Genomic DNA, 14,530 nt, shown 5'->3' with positions numbered 1-14,530 from the left:
CAACCAAGGACTTTCACCCGAGCAAGGCATAGAAGATTCATTCTAAAAAAGTGACACTGGGAAGATACGGGAGCTGTGGCCTTAAAAATTAACACTTATGGAAAAACTGTGAAAGTGTGGGTGAAGGTGGAGGGCAAAAAGAACATCATAATGTACATAGCCAATATTAGACAACTACTCACAACAAAATTTTAACTGTGAAAGGAGATCAAAAACAGAATATTACAGAAGAAGGCTCAGTTTATGTTGGCTACTTCTACAGAAGCATGTGTTTCTGTAAGTAAACATCAACATCAATTTTTGAAGTCCATCTTTTGTAATGAAAATCAGAAAAACTTTAACCATGACTCAAAAATTAGTAAGCAACAGAGTACTTATTTTCTAGAAAATGATTATAAATGTAATGAATGTCAGAAAGTATTTTATTAATCCTCAAAATTTATTTTTTATCAGAGTATCCATATTCCAGAAAAGCCTGACAACTGTAATGAATATGGTAATAAAACTTCTAGCCAGTCCTTAAAACTTTCTCACCATCAAATAATTAACATTGGAGAGAACTCACAAAGATGTAGTAAATGTATAATAATCTTTAGGCAATCATCACGTCTAAATAGATATAAGCTAATCGACACTGGAGAGAAATCATTGAAATATAAAGAATGTGGCAAAACTTTTACCTGGGACTCACATCTTAGACAACATCAGAAAATCCATACTGGAGAGAAACCCTTCAAATGTAAAGAACGCACAAAGCCTTTAACCAATATGCACACTTTACACAACATCAGAGAATTCATACTGGAGAGAGACTTTTTAAATGTAGAGAATGTGGCAAAGCTTTAAACTGGGGCTCATAACTTACTCAACATTAGAGACTCCATACTGGGGTGAAATCTTTCAAATGCAAAGAATGTGGCAAGGCCTTTAATAGGTGCTCAAACCTTACTTAGTATCAGATAATTCACCCCAGATAAAAACCCCACAAATATAAAGAATGTGCCAATGCCCAAAACTGGTGCTCACACGCTACTCAACATTAGAAAATCAATACTGGATAGAAATCTAATACATGTAATGATTTTGAAAAAAATATTTGCTCAAGATATATACCTTAGAAAACACCACATTATTTATGTTAAAAAACATTTTTACAAATATAAAGTAGTTATCAAAGCCTTTAGCTGTTGCATAAATCTTACTTGACAGAGAGTTCCCATAGCAGAGAACCCATATAAATGTAATAAATGTGAAAAAGACCTTTATCCAAAATATATACCCTAGAAAACATGAGAGTTTATGCTAGGAAGAAACTACAGGCTCAATAAATGTAGGAACATATTTAATAAAAAATTAAAGTCTAAATTAAAATCAGAAGAATCACCCTAGAAAGAACTAAAGTAATAACACTTCGAGACATTACTCTAAATCAGAATGGTTATTACAGAGAATAATCTAAACTCAAAATAATCAGGTAATTATATGTTTGAAAAAAGTAAAGACATTGAATATGATTATACCTCTCCATCAATGTACACTTTTTTATAATGACAGTATTTGAGATTACATGAAAAAGTATTAATGTAATTAAATTCAAATTACTCTTATTTCTTTATTCCAACTGTTTTTGTAAAAGCATGTGGTCAATTGTTGCTACCTCCAACCTATGAAAGGCCCTTCTATATTAGGTAGGCTTTATACACATCAACTCTCTCCCATGAAAGATGAAGAGCATTGACATGTATGACATATGATAAAGTACATGTATGTTTAATCTAAATCTTAAAACTAAATAAAGGTGCTCTTTTTGTTTGACTCACAGCAGTGTTATAAGTCATGTATGAGCTCGGTGTTCAGAATATCCTTGTTCCACATTAAAGTATGAGACAGAAACACAGTATGAGAACAGTCTTAGAAATATTGTTATTAAAGCAATAAAGAAATCTTCACAAATATCACAGAACAGTGCAAATAACTTCCCTCTGATAAGACATAAACTAATTGTGAATTCAACTCTCTAAATGCTTAGCCTCAGTTTAAAAAATGAATGTAGCACATTTTTTCACATAGATCATGGCATCAGAATAACAAGAATGTTTGAATGTTTGCAGTCTGCATTTCATCCATCAAGAAAACAGTAGATTTTGAAATGCTCTATTCAGCTATGTGTAAACTTAATTTGTTTTTAAAAAAAATAAAATCCAAGTGGTTTTTAATTTTAAAAAAAGAGGCCGGGCGCAATGGCTCACGCCTGTAATCCCAGCACTTTGAGAGGCTGAGGCGGGTGGATCACGAGGTCAGGAAATCAAGACCATCCTGGCTAACATGGTGAAACCCTGTCTCTAGTAAAAATCCAAAAAAATTAGCCGGGCATGGTGGCAGGTGCCTGTAGTCCCAGCTACTCAGGAGACTAAGGCAGGAGAATGGTGTGAACCTGGGAGGTGGAGCTTGCAGTGAGCCAAGACTGCACCACTGCATTCTAGCCTGGGGGACAGAATGAGACACTGTCTCAAAAAAAAAAGATCACAGTACATATATAAATACATAAGTAAATTTAAACATAGTATCACTGCATTTTTCATTTGTAATCCCTCTTTCTCATTTTATTTAAAAGACAAATGCATAAAACAACAATCCATGTTAATGACTATATAATGTACAAAGATGTAATTTGGAACAATAACAAAGTAAAGAGGGAGATGAAGCTCTAATGAAGTGTCATCTTTAGCCAGACAGTGCCTCATGCCTATAATTGCACCACTTTGGGAGGCTGAGGCAGGAGGATCACTTGAGGCCAGGAGTTTGAGACCAGCAAGGGCAAAAGAGCAAGGCCTCATATCTACTAAAACTTAAAAAGAAAAAATTTAGCCAGGTGTGGTGCTCTGTGACTATAGTACCAGCTACTCAGAAGGCTGAGGTGGGAGGATTGCTTGAGTCCGAGTTTAAGGTTACAGTGAGCTATGATTACATCACTGCACCACAGCCTGAGTTACAGAGTAAGACCCCTCTTAAAATAAAACAAAATAAAATAAAATAAAAATAAAGGAGTATCATTCTTTGTACACTATTGAAACTATATTAGTATTAATTCAAACTTGATTTTATGAATTTAGATGTTAATTATAATCTGAAGTATAACCACTAAGAGAAAAACTTTAAAATACACAGAAAAAGAAATAAGAAGGGAAGCAAAATGGTACAGTAGGACAACTCAATTACAGAAAGGCAGTAATGGAGAAATAAAAAACATACAACATACAGAAAGCAAATAGCGAAATGGCAGAAGTAGGTTCTTCCTCATCGGTTACTACTTTAAATTTAGATAGGTTAAACTTTCTAATTAAAAGGCAGAATGGGTTGAAAAAATCTAGTTATATACTGTCTTCAAGAGACATTAGATTCAAAGACACAAATAGGTTGAAAGTGAAATGACAGGAAAAGGTATCTCATACAAGTAGTAACTAAAGACAGTTGGGGTGGTAAAACTAATATCAGACAATAGAATTTATGTCACTTTTTTTTTACAAGAGACAAAGAAGGACATTACATATTGGTAAAAGGATAAATCTATCACAAAGCTATAACAATTATAAACATACATGCACTCAATGACAGAGCACCAAACTATATGAGGCAAACACTGACAAGATTAAAGGGAGAAATATAGAGTTCTACAATTGTAGTTGGAATTTTCAATAGCCCATTTTCAATAATGGATAGAACAATTACACAAAATAATATTAAGGAAATAGAGGTCTTAGATGACATAAACTAAACCTAACCAACACATAGAAAACTCTACCTACCAACAGCAGAATACACAAGTACACAGGGAACATTCTCCAGGACACACCACACAATAGGCTACAAAACAGTCTTGGTAAATTGTAAAGGACTGAAATCATACAAAGTATCTTCTCTTACCACAATGGAATAAGGCTAGAAATCACTAACAGGAGGAACACTGTTGCAAAATATGTGAAATAAGCAAACACATGGAAATTAAGCTACACACTCATAAACAACAAATGGGTCAAGAAGAAATTACAAGTGAAATTTTAAAATACTTAAGAGATGAATAAAAATGAAAACAGAACATAGCAAAACTTATGGGATGTAGACAAAGCAGCACTCAAACAGATAGGTATAGCTATAAATACTTCTACTAAATAAAGAAAAGAGATCCAAATCAATAACTTAACTTTACACCTTAGGAAGCTAGCAAAAGATCAAGCTAAAAAATATTTTAAAAAATACCCAGGCATGGTGGCACACACATGTGGTCCCAGCTACTTGGGGGGCTGATACAAGAGGATCACTTACGCCCAGGATATTCAGGTTTACTGAGACATGACTGCACTACTGCACTCCAGCCTGGGGGACAAGGTGAGATCCTGTCTCAAAAAAAAAAAAAAAAAAAAGTAGGAGGTCCATTCCAACATGGCCGAATAGGAACAGCTCTGGTCTGCAGCTCCCAGTATGATCGAGACAGAAGACGGGTGATTTCTGCATTTCCAACTGAGGTACCTGGTTCATCTCATTGGGACTGGTTGGAAAGTGGGTGCAGCCCATTGAGGGCGAGCCAAAGGAGGATGGGGCATTGCCTCATGCAGGGAAGCGCAAGGGGTCAGGGGATTTCCCTTTCCCAGCCAAGGGAAGCTGTGACAGACTGTACTGGGAAAATCAGGAGACTACAACCTAAACACTGCGCTTTTCCAACAGCCTTAGCAAAGGGCACATCAGATTATATCCTGCACCTGGCTCAGCCGGTCCCACGCCTATGGAGCCTTGCTCACTGCTAGTCTGAGATTGAACTGCAAGTTGGCAAGCCTGCCTTGGGGAGGGGCGTCCGCCATTGCTGAGGCTTGAGTAGGTAAACAAAGCAGCCAGGAAGCTCAAACTGGGTGGAGCCCACCGCAGCTCAACCAGACCTGCCTGCCTCTGTAGACTCCACCTCTGGGGGCAGGGCATAATTGAACAAAAGGCAGCAGACACTTCTACAGACTTAAACGTCCCTGTCTGACAGCTCTGAAGAGAGCAGTAGTTCTCCCAGCACGGTGTTTGAGCTCTGAGAATGGACAGACTGCTTCCTCAAGTGGGTCCCTGACCCCCATGTAGCCTAACTTGGAGACATCTCCCAGTAGGGGCCGACTGACACCTCATACAGCCAGGTGCCCCTCTGAGATGAAGCTTCCAGAGGAAGGATCAGGCAGAAATATTTGCTATTCTGCAATATTTGCTTTTCTGAAGCCTCCACTGGTGATACCCAGGCAAACAGGGTTTGGAGTGGACCTCCGAGCAAACTCCAACAGACCTGCAGCTGAGGGACCTACTGTTAGAAGGAAAACTAACAAACAGAAAGGAGTAGCATCAACATCAACAAAAAGGATATCCACACCAAAACCCCATCTGTACGTCACCATCATCAAAGACCAATGGTAGATAAAACCACAAAGATGGGGAGAAACCAGAGCAGAAGAGCTGAAAATTCTCAAAACGAGAGCGCCCCTTCTCCTCAAAGGATCATAGCTCCTCGCCAGCAATGGAACAAAGTGGGATGGAGAATGACTTTGATGAGTCGACAGAATTAGGCTTCAGAAAGTCAGTAATAACAAACTTCTTCGAGCTAAAGGAGGATGTTCAAACCCATTGCAAGGAAGCTAAAAACCTTGAAAAAAGATTAGATGAATGGCTAATTAGAATAAACAGTGTAGAGAAGACCTTAAGTGACCAGATGAAGCTGAAAACCATGGCACGAGAACTACGTGATGCATGCACAAGCTTCAGTAGCCAATTTGATCAAGTGGAAGAAGGAGTATCAGTGATTAAAGATCAAATTAATGAAATGAAGCAAGCAGAGAATTTTAGAGAAAAAGGAGTAAAAAGAAATGAACAAAGCCTCCAAGAAATATGAGACTATGTGAAAAGTTGAAATCTATGTTTGATTGATGTACCTGAAAGTGATGGGAAGAATGGAACCAAGCTGGAAAACACTCTTCAGGATATTATCCAGGAGAACTCCCCCAACCTAGCAAGGCAGGCCAACATTCAAATTCAGGAAATACAGAGAACATCACAAAGATACTCCTTGAGATAAGCAACCCCAAGACACATAATTGTCAGATTCACCAAGGTTGAAATGAAGGAAAAACTGTTAAGGGCAGTCAGAGAGAAAGGTCGGGTTACCCACAAAGGGAAGCCCATCAGACTAACAGCGGATCTCTCAGCAGAAACCCTACAAACCAGAAGAGAGTGGGGGGGCCAGTATTCAACATTCTTAAAGAAAAGAATTTTCAACCCAGAATTGCATATCCAGCCAAACTAAGCTTCATAAGTGAAGGAGAAATAAAATCCTTTACAGACAAGCAAATGCTGAGAGATTTTGTCACCACCAGGCCTGCCTTATAAGAGCTCCTGAAGGAAGCACTAAAAATGGAAAGGAACAACTGGTACCAGCCACTGCAAAAACATGCCAAATTGTAAAGACCATCGATGCTAGGAAGAAACTGCATCAAACAATGGGCAAAATAAACAGCTAACATCATAATGACAGGATCAAATTCACACATAACAATATTAACCTTAAATGTAAATGGGCTAAATGTGCCAATTAAAAGACACAGAGTGGCAAACTGGATAAAGAGTCAAGACCCATCAGTCTGCTGTATTCAGGAGACCCATCTCACATGCAGAGACACACATAGGCGCAAAATAAAGGGATGGAGGAAGATCTACTAAGCAAATGGAAAGAAAAAAAAAAAAGCAGGGGTTGCAATCCTAGTCTCTGATAAAACAGACTTTAAACCAACAAAGATCAAAAGAGACAAAGAAGGCCATTACATAATGATAAAGGGATCAATTCAACAAGAAGAGCTAACTATCCTAAATATATATGCACCCAATACAGGAGCACCCAGATTCATAAAGCAAGTCCTTAGAGACTTACAAAGAGACTTAGACTCCCACACAATAATAATGGGAGACTTTAACACCCCACTGTCAACATTAGACAGATCAACGAGACAGAAGATTAAAAAGGATATCCAGGACTTGAACTCAACTCTGCACCAAGCAGACCTAATAGACATCTGCAGAACTCTCCACCCCAAATCAATAGAATATACATTCTTCTCAGCACCACATCTCACTTATTCCAAAATTGACCACATAGTTGGAAGTAAAGCACTCCCCAGCAAATGTAAAAGAACAGAAATCACAACAAACTGTCTCTCAGACCACAGTGCAATAAAATTAGAACTCAGGATTAAGAAACTCACTCAAAATCGCACATCTACATGAAAACTGAACAACCTGTTCCTGAATGACTACTGGGTAAATAATGAAATGAAGGCAGAAATAAAGATGTTCTTTGAAACCAATGAGAACAAAGATACAACACACCAGAATCTCTGGGACACATTTAAAGCAGTGTGTAGAGGGAAATTTATAGCACTAAATGCCCACAAGAGAAAGCAGGAAAGATCTAAAATCGATACCCTAACATCACAATTAAAAGCACTACAGAAACAGAGCAATCAAATTCAAAAGCTAGCAGAAGGCAAGAAATAACTAAGATCAGAGAAGAACTAAAGGAGATAGAGACACAAAAAAACCTTCAAAAAAATCAGTGAATCCAGGAGTTGGTTTTTTGAAAAGATCAACAAAATTGATAGACTGCTAGCAAGACTAATAAAGAAGAAAAGAGACAAGAATCAAATAGACTCAATAAAAAATGATAAGGGGATATCACCACTGATCCCACAGAAATACAAACTACCATCAGAGAATACTATAAACATTTTTATGCAAATAAACTAGAAAATCTAGAAGAAATGGATAAATTCCTGGACATATACACCCTCCCAAGACTAAACCAGAAAGAAGTTGAATGTCTGAACAGACCAATAACAGGCTCTGAAATTGAGGCAATAATTAATAGCCTACCAACCAAAAAAAGTCCAGAACCAGAGAGATTCACAGCTGAAATCTACCAGAGGTACAAAGAAGAGATGGTACCATTCCTTCTGAAAGTATTCCAATCAATAGAAAAAGAAGGAATCCTCCCTAACTCATTTTGTGAGGCCAGCATCATTCTGAGACCAAAGCCTGGCAGAGACACAAACAAAACAAGAGAATTTTAGACTAATATCCCTAATGAACATTGATGTGAAAATCCTCAATAAAATACTGGCAAAATGAATCCAGCAGCACATCAAAAAGCTTATCCACCAAGATCAAGTTGGCTTCATCCCTGGGATGCAAGGCTGGTTCAACATACGCATATCAGTAAATGTAATCCATCACATAAACAGAACCAAAGACAAAAACCACATGAGTATCTCAATAGATGCAGAAAAGGCCTTTGACAAAATTCAACACCCCTTCATGCTAAAAACTGTCAATAAACTAGGTATTGATGGAATGTATCTCAAAATAATAAGAGCTATTTATGACAAACCCACAGCCAGTATCATACAGAATAGGCAAAAAAACTGGAAGCATTCTCTTTGAAAACTGGCACAAGACAGGGATGACCTGTCTCACCACTCCTATTCAACATAGTGTTGGAAGTTCTGGCCAGGGCAATCAGGCAGGAGAAAGAAATAAAGGGTATTCGATTAGGAAAAGAAGAAGTCAAATTGTCCCTGTTTGCAGATGACATGATTGTATATTCAGAAAACCCCATCATCTCAGCCCAAAATCTCCTTAAGCTGATAAGCAACTTCAGCAAAGTCTCAGGATACAAAATAAATGTGCAACAATCACAAGTATTCTTATACACCAATAACAGACAAACAGAGAGCCAAATCATGAGTGAATTCCCATTCACAATTACTACAAAGAGAATAAAATACCTAGGAATGCAACTTACAAGGGATGTGAAGGACCTCTTCCAGGAGAACTACAAACCACTGCTCAATGAAATAAAAGAGGACACAAACAAATGGAAGAACATTCCATGCTCATGGATAGGAAGAATCAAATCGTGAAAATGGCCATACTGCCCAAGATAATTTATAGATTCAGTGCCATCCCCATCAAGCTGCCAATGACTTTCTTCACAGAATTGGAAAAAACTACTTTAAAGTTCATATGGAACCAAAAAAGAGCCCACATTGCCAAGACAATCCTAAGCCAAAAGAACAAAGCTGGAGGCCTCATGCTACCTGACTTCAAACTACACTACAAGCCTACAGTAACCAAAATAGCATGGTACTGGTACCAAAACAGAGATATAGACTAATGGAACAGAACAGAGGCCTCAGAAATAACACCACACATCTACAACCATCTGATCTTTGACAAACCTGACAAAAACAAGAAATGGGGCAAGGATTCCCTATTTAATAAATGGTGCTGGGAAAACTGGCTGGCCATAAGTAGAAAGCTGAAACTGGATCCCTTCCTTACGCCTTATACAAAAATTAATTCAAGATAGATTAAAGACTTAAATGTTAGACCTAAAACCATAAAAGACCTAGAAGAAAACCTAGGCAACACCATTCAAGACATAGGCATGGGCAAGGACTTTATGACTAAAACACCAAAAGCAATGGCAACAAAAGCCAAAATAGACAAATGGGATCTAATTAAACTAAAGAGCTTCTGCACAGCAAAAGAAACTACCATCAGATTGAACAGGCATCCTACAGAACAGGAGAAAAGTTTCGCAATCTACTCATCTGACGAAGGGCTGATATCCAGAATCTACAAAGAACTTAAACAAGTTTACAAGAAGAAATCAAACAACCGTATCAAAAAGTGGGCAAAGGATATGAACAGACACTTTTCAAAAGAAGACATTTATGCAGCCTACAGACACATGAAAAAATGCTCACCATCACTGGTCATCAGAGAAATGCAAATCAAAACCACTATGAGATACCATCTCACACCAGTTAGAATGGCAATCATTAAAAAGTCAGGAAACAACAGGTGCTGGAGAGGATGTGGAGAAACAGGAATGCTTTTACACTGTTGGTGGGAGTGTAAACTGGTTCAACCATTGTGGAAGACATTGTGGCCATTCCTCAAGGATCTAGAACTAGAAATACCATTTGACCCAGCCATCCCATTACTGGGTATATACCCAAAGGATTATAAATCATGCTACTATAAAGACACATGCACACGTATGTTTATTGCAGCACTATTCACAATAGCAAAGACTTGGAACCAACCCAAATGTCCATCAGTGATAGACTGGATTAAGAAAATGTGGCACATATACACCATGGAATACTATGCAGCCATAAAAAAGGATGAGTTCCTGTCCTTTGAGGCAACATGGATGAAGCTGGAAACCATCATTCTGAGCAAACTACTGCAAGGACAGAAAAGCAAACACTGCATGTTCTCACTCATAGGTGGGAAATGAACAATGAAAACACTTGGACACAGAGCAGAGAGCATCACACACCGGGGCCTGTTGTGGGAGGGGGGATGGAGGAGGGATAGCATTAGGAGAAATACCTAATGTAAATGACAAGTTAATGAGTGCAGCAAACCAACACGGCACATGTATACATACGTAACAAACCCACACATTGTGCACATGCATCCTATAACTTAAAGTATAATAATAAAAAAAGTAAATTATATATTATAACCAAGTGGGACTTATCCTTGCAGTAATGCAAGGATGGCTAAGTATACAAAAAAAAATCAATGCAATATGTCACGCATTAATAGAATGAAAGACAAAAACACATGATCATCTCATTTTGACACAGAAAAAGTATGAATGAATGCTAATATTCAGCATTCATCATAAAAATATGCAACAAACTAAGCACAGAAGTGAAATCCCTCAACATGATGAAAGGCTTTTGTGAAAAACCTACCACTTACATTATATTCAATGGTGAAAGATTGAAAGCTTTCCCCCTAGGATAAAGATGTCTACCTGCATACTCCATTTAATATTTTAATAGAAGTTCTAGCCAGAGCAATTAGAGAAGAAAAGGAAGTAAAAGACACCTAGAAATAAAAGAAAATGCAGAATAAAAGAAATGAAAGGGAGAAGTTAACCTATCTTCATTTGCAGATAACATGATCTTGTATATAGAACATTACAAGGAATATACATACACACATACACACTTAGTAGAGCTAATAAACTAATTCAGCCGAATTGCAGTACACAAGATCAACACTCAAAAATAAGTAGTGTTTCTGAGAAGAAAATTCTAAGAAGTGATTTATAATAGCATCAAAAAGGATAAAATATTTAGGAATACATTTAACCAAAGAGTTCAAGACTTAACACACTGAAAACTACAAAAATATTGCTAAATGAAATTAAAGAAAAGCTACGTAAATGGAAGAAAATCAGTGCTTATGGATTGGAAGACTTAATACTGTTAAACATGTCAATACTCTAAAAATAATCTACAGAGTCAATGCAATCTCTAGCAAAATCTCAGTGGCCTCTTTTGCAGAAATGAAAAAGCTGATCCCTAAAAGTCACATGAAATTGAAGGGACCCCAAATCACCAAAGAAAATCTTGAAGAAGAAAAAGCTGGAGAACTCACACTTTCCAATTTAAAAACTTACTACCAAGCTGTGGTAATCAAAATAGCGTGGCATTGCCACAAGGATACACACAGATACACACACACAATGGGATAGTATTGAGACTCCAGAAATAAACTCATACATATGTGATTTTTTTGACAAGGGTTCCAAGAACATTCAATAGGGAAAGCATAGTCTCTTCCACAAACAATGCTGAGACAACTGGATATCCAAATGAAATTGGAACCCTACCTCACAGCATATACAAAAATTAAATCAAAGATCTCCATATAAGAGCTAAAACTATTAAAACTCTTAGAAGAAAATGTAGGAGTAAATCTTTATGACCTTGCATTTGTCAATGAATTCTTAGATATAATACCAAAATCATAAGAAATCAAAGAAAAAAACTGGATAAATTAGACTTCATCAAAATGTAAAACATCTGAGAATCACAGGACATGATCAAGAAAGTGAAAAGACAACCTACAGAATGGGAGAAAAATATTCTTAAATAATTTATCTGATAAGGATGTAGTACCCAGATTATATTTTTAAAAACTCTCTTATACTTCAACAACAAACAAGCACACAGACACAGGGTCCCCCTGCCCCCAACACACACACACACACAAAAGAATGGGCAGAGGGCCTGAATAGGACTTTCTCCAAGGAAGATACAAGCACACAAAAAGATGCTCAACATCATTAGTCTTTAGGGAAATGCAAATCAAAACCACAAGGAGAATCACTTCCCACTCACAAGGATGGCTGTAATTTTTTTTTTAAATAAAAAGACTGGCAAGGATGTGGAGAAATTGGAACCTTCATGCATTGCTAGAAATATAAAATGGTGCAAGCACTGTGGAAAATAATTTAGTAGTCCCTCAATAAGATCAACATAGAATTACCATATGACCCAGCAATTTTACTCCTATGCATACACCTAAGACAAATGAAAATATGTATTCAAACAAAACTTTGCACATGAATGTTCATAGCAGCACTATTCTCAAGGACCAAAAGGTAGAAACAACACATATATCCATGAACTAATGAATGAATTTTAAAATGTGGTATATTCATACAATGGAATATTACTCAATCACAAAAAGAAGTCAGTATTGATAAATGCTACAGCATGCTTGAACCACAAAAACATGCACAGTAAATGTAACCAGGCACAAAAGATCATACATTATATGATTCCATTTATTTGAAATATTTAGAATAGGAAAATCCATAGAGACAAAAATCAGATTAATGGTTGCCAGGTGTTGGAGGAGGGAGACATGGGAGTGACTGCTTAATGTATAAGGGGTTCTTTGTGGGAAAGGGTGATGAAAATATCATGGAATTATATAGAGGTAATGGGCCCAGTGCCATGGCCCTCATGTCTGTAATTCCAGTACTTTGGAAGGCTGAGGTGGGCTGATCACTTGAAGCCAGGAGTTTGAGACCAGCCTGGCCAACATGAGAAAACCCCATCTCTACTAAAAATACAAAAATTACCCAGGCACCGTGGTGCGCACCTGCGATCCCAGCTACATGGGAGGCTGAGGCATAAGAATCGCTTAAACTGGGGAGGCAGACGTTGCAGTGAGCCAAAATTGCGCCATTGCACTCCAGCCTGGGTGACAGAGGGAGACTCTGTCTCAATAATAGTAAAAATAAATAAATAAATAAATAAATAAATAAATAAATAAATAAAGGTAATAAATGGTTGCACAACATGATGAATGTGCCAAATGACTCTGAAACATACACTTTAAAATGGTTATTTTTGTGTGTAATTTTTACCTCAATTAAAAAAAAGAAAGGAAAAGACTGATGAACACAGGACCGAGAATGATGATGGCATGGGTGGAAGCACATTGGTGGGTGGGTTAGGAAGGAGGCTATGTTTATATACAGGTTATTGTCGAAAATCAATTTATGTTGGTGGTGGTGGACATGAGATTCTATCACCATTATTCCATAGTTAGCGCTTATTACATTGCTATTATAGATTTTTCCAGATGGAAAAATAAACAAAGAGAGTCACGAAAGGACTAAGGAACAGCACATATCATGAGACAATTACAGTTGTGTTAGGCCGTCCTTGCATTGCTATAAAAAATACCCGAGCCTGGGTAATTTATAAAGAAAAGAGGTTCGATTGGCTCACAGTTCTGCAGGCTGCACAGGAAGTTTAGTACTGGCACCTACTTGGCTTCTGGGGAGGCCTCAGGGGGCATTTCTTTACTCATGGCAGAGGCACAGCAGGGGCAGGCACAGCTGGACAGGCACAACAGGTGAGAGATGCAGCAAGAGGTGGGGGAGGTGCCACATGCTTTTAAACCACCAGATCTCGCGAGGCTTCACTCACTATGGTGATAACAGCACCAAGGCACGAGGGTTCTGCCCCCATGACCAAAACACTTTCCACCGGTCCCCACCTCCAACACTAGGTATTGCCTCTCAATATGAGATTTTTGATCCAAATTAGATCAATGATTAATCAATTTTAACGTAGTTAAGGTCCAAATCAAAACTATTTAAAATCACCTGGGGGCGGGAACAGTGGCTCACGCCTGTAAGTAATCCCAGCACTTTGGGAGGCTAAGGAGGGCGGATCATGAGGTCAGGAGATTGAGAGCATCCTGGCTAACACAGTGAAAACCCGTCTCTACTAAAAATACAAAACATTAGCCGGCCGTGGTGGCAGCGCCTGTAGTCTCAGATGCTCGGGAGGCTGAGGCTGGAGAATCGCTTGAACCCGGGAGGCGGAGGTTGCAGTGAGTCGAGTTCGGGCCACTGCACTCCAGCCTGGGCGACCGAGCGAGACTCCGTCTCAAAAAAAAAAAAAAAAAAAAATCACTTGGCTCTGTAACCGTCAAAGAAGCCAAGGAGGCTGGGAACCAAATGAGAAATGACACTGTGCTGCGTTTGACTTTTTTTTGAGACTGAGTCTCGCTCTGTCGTCCAGGCTGGAGTGCAGTGGTGCGATCTCGGCTCACCGCAAGCTCCGCC

This window comes from Rhinopithecus roxellana, chromosome 11 (assembly GCF_007565055.1).
Source record: "Rhinopithecus roxellana isolate Shanxi Qingling chromosome 11, ASM756505v1, whole genome shotgun sequence".
In the NCBI taxonomy this organism is placed as follows: Eukaryota; Metazoa; Chordata; class Mammalia; order Primates; family Cercopithecidae; genus Rhinopithecus; species Rhinopithecus roxellana.
Note: the sequence above shows the minus strand (reverse complement) of the source record.